This window comes from Rhagoletis zephyria, unplaced genomic scaffold (genome assembly GCF_001687245.7).
Source record: "Rhagoletis zephyria isolate East Lansing unplaced genomic scaffold, Rhagoletis_zephyria_1.1 Rzeph_scaffold_02123, whole genome shotgun sequence".
Classification (NCBI taxonomy): Eukaryota; Metazoa; Arthropoda; class Insecta; order Diptera; family Tephritidae; genus Rhagoletis; species Rhagoletis zephyria.
Window position 1 is genome coordinate 53412 of NW_016159207.1, and position 5565 is coordinate 58976.

Consider the following 5565-nt stretch of genomic DNA (forward strand, 5'->3'; position numbering starts at 1 on the left):
CCTCAGCAAAAGCTTGATGCTACCTACGTAAAAGTCCCTAAAAAATTACACAACCAGCCCGCTGCCACGGGATACACAGGGTGTCCTAGACCACCCATTCACCCATGGAAAAAGTAAGACCTACCAAGTAGGGAATGCTTTATTTTTTTGGTTGCATTACCCGCCGCTGTGGTGTAGTGGTAAGCAGTGCGCAGCGCCTGGGTTCAAACCCTGGTCAAAGCAAAAAGGGTTTTTTCTTAACAGCGCTCGGCCCTCGGCAGACAATGGTAAACCTCCGAGTGTATTTCTGCCATGAAAAACAGCTTCTCTCTCTCTCTCTTGAATGAAATTCAAGTGTGTCAATAAAAATGGAATTTTAGTTTCCCAAATCATAGTCATCTTTTACCCAATGTATTTTTCTTTTCAATTGATGGCACAATAGTTTTATTACTCTAGATTCGTTCGTTTTGGTAATAACATTTTCGCTGTTTAGTTTTTACATTTTGAAATGTCTTAAATTAGAACAATAAATAAAAACATCAAAATTCAAAAATAACAAAATAGCTGAGCTATTTATTCTGCATGCTGTCTTTTTTTGTTTAATTTAGTGGCACACTCTTGAAACTTCACAGATATGTCGTATTTTGATTTTTTCAAGTGACAATGAAAAAATTAGTAAGTTCGGTACTTTTTCGCCTAACAGTTCTAAGGCTAAAATTGTTCAAATAATTGATTTTGTATTGTAGTTGTTTATGGAACTTCATTGAAGGAAGTGCCACTAGAAAACCATCACGTGAGATTTACTCATGGTGAAATTAGGGATAAAGCCATTATTATGTTTTTTTTTATATATATATATGACTAAAAACGTATATGAATATTATATCAGAAATAATATACTGTACTCACCTTACCTTGATTGTAACACGAAATTACCTGAAAGAAGAGAATAATGAAATTAAAAAATATCAGCATGGGAACAATGCATTTAAACCAAAAATTTTTTGTTCTTTTAAAAATAACTGCAACAGCTTTTTTAAAGTTTTCACATAAAGGCTGTATTCAGAAATGCATCAAGCGAAAGCATCAGGCTCTTTTATTTTTAAAATACAACTGATACATATTTGCGCAACTAAGTTCCAATTCGGCATTTAGCCGTGGTTGCGCATATTGGACGTTTTCATCATTTATGTATAATTTACAAATAAAAGATACTGATGCTTTGGCTTGATGCATTCCAGAACACAGGGTAACACATATGTACAAATGTATGTATAAATGTACTTTTACTGGCATGCGAAGGCAATGGCCATTGGTGCGCAGCAAAAGTGGCACAAATTGCAATCACTTCAACTTGTATAGGATTTACAATGCGGATTGCCGAGCAGCAGAATCACACACAAAGCCCTGCTTAAGCTAAAAAAAAAAAAACAAACAGCTAGTCGCATCTGTGCAACTAGGCGAACAAGCGAAAATTTTATTTTTCCGCCAGTTCAGCGTTTGCATTGTATTAATGGGGCGAACTGTTGTCGTTGTTGTTATTGCAGAGGCTTAAACCAGCTGGCTGCTTCAAATGCAATGTTGCAGTAAGCGGCATATGCGAGTTTAGTGCAATTTTCCACAATTTTTCGTTGCTCTAAATTGCTAAATATTTTTATGGACTTTTTTTGGTTTGCTCTCGTGTTCGAAGTTAGGTTGAAGAACTCAGCATTTTTGTTGCCACTTAAACGGAATTAGTGGTCAATGCGGCAGAATTGACGATGGTGGTGATTTGTATTGACCCGATATTATGCACTTGTGACACACACGCACCCACAAATACACAGCTACACTCATTCGGCACTTGCGTGCGTTTATTTGAAAAACACTTGAACGCTTGAGTGCTACTTCTGCCTCTGCTGCTGCCAGCCAGCCAGCCGCTGCAAATGCAACTCAATTCTACTAGTTGGAGAAAAAAATTCGATTGAAAGTTTGATCCTTGTTGCTTTCTGCAATATTACAAGCAGTTTGTATTTTCACTAAGGTGATAAGGGCCTCGGTTTTTCCAAACCGGTTTTTTTTTGATATCTGTAGGCATCGGCGTAGCCAGAATGAAATTTAGGGGGGGAGGCTCGACCCTATTAAGCTGGCATTTCAGGGTACTATTTTATATATATATAAGGAAAATTTGAAAGTTAGGGGGGCTCGAGCACCCCCCTGCCCCTACCTGGCTACGCCCATGTCTGTAGGCGTTTTTTTTTGAAATCTTGATTTTTCGAATATCGAATAAACCATTTTTTTTTATCGAACAAGTCGTTTTTTTTAATGAACGTTTACCACATGTTTGGCCCAGGTTTTCCTGAAGTTCTGTTCGGCTTCTTCATGTTGCGACACAAATCTACACTTTTACTCCACCTCCGAAGAAGTTTTCTTTTTATGGCAAAAGTACACTTGGGTGTTGCATTGACTGCCGAGGGGCGACAGCTAATTATAAAAACTTTTCTTGACGTTGATGGGACTAGAAATTGATACATGGACCTCCCGAGTGGCAGTTGGCACATCTAAGCATTCGGCTACGGCGGCAAAAGCACCACTCAAATCCGAAAAACGTCAGAGAAAATGCAATAGAGTACTAAAAATAATTAACATAAGGCCAAATGTTAATTATTCGGTGATTTTTATTTGTATTACTTTAGATAAAAAAAAAAAAAACTTATTATTTATTTATTTATATGTTTTTTTTTTTTTTAAATTGCAATTTTTCGAATAAGTCGAAAACCGGTTTTGGAAAAAAGGCGAATAATCGAATACCCTAATTTTCACTCTCAGCTCTAATATTTCGACTTCGATTTTTGTTTACATTGCATATGAAGTATATTTTTTTTTTTTATTAGAAAATTTTGATTGCACACTCGCTTTAGTTGTGCTGCAACGCGCTGGCGATATACTTGCAGCAGATTTTTAGTATGTAGATATGTCTAATGTACATATATGCATATGCAGCTTGCCGCCTAGGTCAGGATTCCCATCATGGAGCAACGGTTATTGCAAGTTAACAAGTTTTGTTATGTTCTGGGCAATATTTTGAATTTGATTTTACAATATTTCGATTATTTTGGCTATGAATGAAGCAGATTTTCTTACTTTTTACTTATTTATCTTTACAGATTTATATATATGGGTAATGCGAATTTGAAGTCACAGTGGGATTGAGTTTTTAATTTTGACTAAAAATTGTTAAGGGATTTGTTATGAGCTAGCGAAAAATAAAAAAATTCCCAATTTACATTGATGAAATTTATAATTACGAACTTTTGAAACCTTTGTGATTTGAGTGGAGCACAACACCTAGCGGGATTTTAATAATAAAAGTTTTATTTTTATATTTTTTTGGGGCTTTTAAAACTAAATATACTGAAATGTTACCTGTGGCGTCCAACCCCGGTATGCCGCACCCTACTAAGTATCTGCGGTCGAATCCGGGAAAGGAGCATTTACTCTTAGAACTAAGTGCCATGGGTTTATAGAAGCTACAATTTATTTTTTAGACGTTGTGGTATGGAAATGTCGAGGCGTAAACAGATCAGGAGGAGTTTATTCGGCTCAATGAGTTTAGAATTAGCTTAAGCAGTAAATTAGAGTAAGTTAGTTACAAATTAAGGAAAGTATAATAATCTCAGGAAGAGACGCGTACAGTATTTGAGCCAATCTCACGAGTTGTATTTTTAGACACTCCCTTCTCTGGGCAGAAAAAAAACATTCTTCTTGCATATATTTCAATCAATGGGCTTTCAAAAACAAGAAAAAATAAATCAAGTATTTGAAAATTTTTAGCCTTAATTTTCCACACCAATACGAGGTTGCAGCGTTAAAGAATTGATAGCATGTTGCAGAAGATGGGATAGATTTTATTCTTAAACAAAAGAAAGCTTGATTTTTTTTGAAAGCGTTTAAGTTAACGATTTAGGGCTATCGTAGAACCTAAAAAAACTTTACTCGACACAACAGACTGAACAAACGTCCCTTTTCAGCCACACTAACTGGAATATTGCAAAATATTTGTAATGCTATTCTTCATTTCTTGAAATTTATTCAGCAATAGTAATGGTGTTAGCGAATTATATCCCAAATTTGTTATATGTGTAGCTTCGTGATGGATAATTTCATCTATTAAATCCATAGAAACGTCGACGCGGTAAATCTCACAGAATGTAGCTGCCTTTTCTCTGAGGTCTCTTTCCGTCAGCTCCTGATACTTCCATAAAAACTAAATTTAGTTGAGTTTACGGCCTCAGAACGCCGTGTCAGAACGATACTAATCAAACAGCCCATGAGTGCGTAGAAAACTCACAGAACGAAATTTCGATGGTTGATTGCCGTTAAAACTTTGAGCCAAATCGAGGTCAGGAGGATACACTCAAATGTCTTTAACTTAAACTTTGAAAATATTTTGGTGAAAAATCTTCAATGGTGTTGGGTCCTACCAGGCCCCCGCGTCAAATGCCGTTAGATTTTGGGCCTCAAAATCCGATCTATAGAAATACAAAATATAACGTACTATAAATGTATCTTAAGTTCATCTGCCACAACCCCAAATTGTATGACCAAGGTCTCATGTTGGGACATTAATGATTTGTTTTGGTGGCTATTGGATTACATGTGTACCACTGTCACCGAAAATTGCTTAAAACCGGCCCTGAAACTAAATATCTCCCAGAGCAGTTACTTATGTGTGTTTTCATATGTATTAATGCATGCATGCAGCCTTTACGTTACCATGTGGATGTTAATACAGATGTGAAATATAAATTTTGAATACACTTTCTTCGAGTGCACATAATTTTATTTAAATATCCTGCAAATTTTTTTTATGCGTTAGCCTGCGCTCTGCCGTATGGTTTGAACTGCCGTCATATATGAATTTCTTAAAAAAAAAAGTGCAAAGAAATAAAAAAAAAAAAATTTACGAAAATGCCACATCTGAACAATGAGCACATACCAGCGTGGCTTGACTAGGCGGGGAGGCAGTGCTCGAAAAACCACTCAAACTGCAGCAACATAGAAATATAGAAAAGCACTCTGGCGCATGCATACAAATACTTATGTATGTACGTATGTGTGTGCATGAATGTTGATTCAAGTTTTTCCAATATCGTATTTTTTTTTCGGTGTGCCTTCTTCTCAATATTTTCCAGCGTTGTTAATTTCATACATGAATGGACACATTTACTGCTGAAAGATTGAATGATCGTTTTTATTTTTTTTTAATTTTATTTTAGCAGCATAACACACACTTGCTTACTCACTCTGGCACATATGTATGACACAATGCTGTTAGTCGAGCTGTGCTCATATGAAGTTATGCCTGTAAGTAGGCAGCTTACAAATACTACTAACTACTTGTTATGCGCAGCACATGCTTAACTCGTATAGCAATAACAACAACTGCATTTATGAACCTTGATGTCTTCATTGGAGGAAAAAAAAGCCTTTCTTGCTCTTCTTTTATTTTCATGCAGCAGACTGACTTCCTTCCGACCTTTTTGTTTGATTTTCAACATACCGAAAGAGTGGCCTATTGTAACATATTTTTTGGGTTTACTTGCT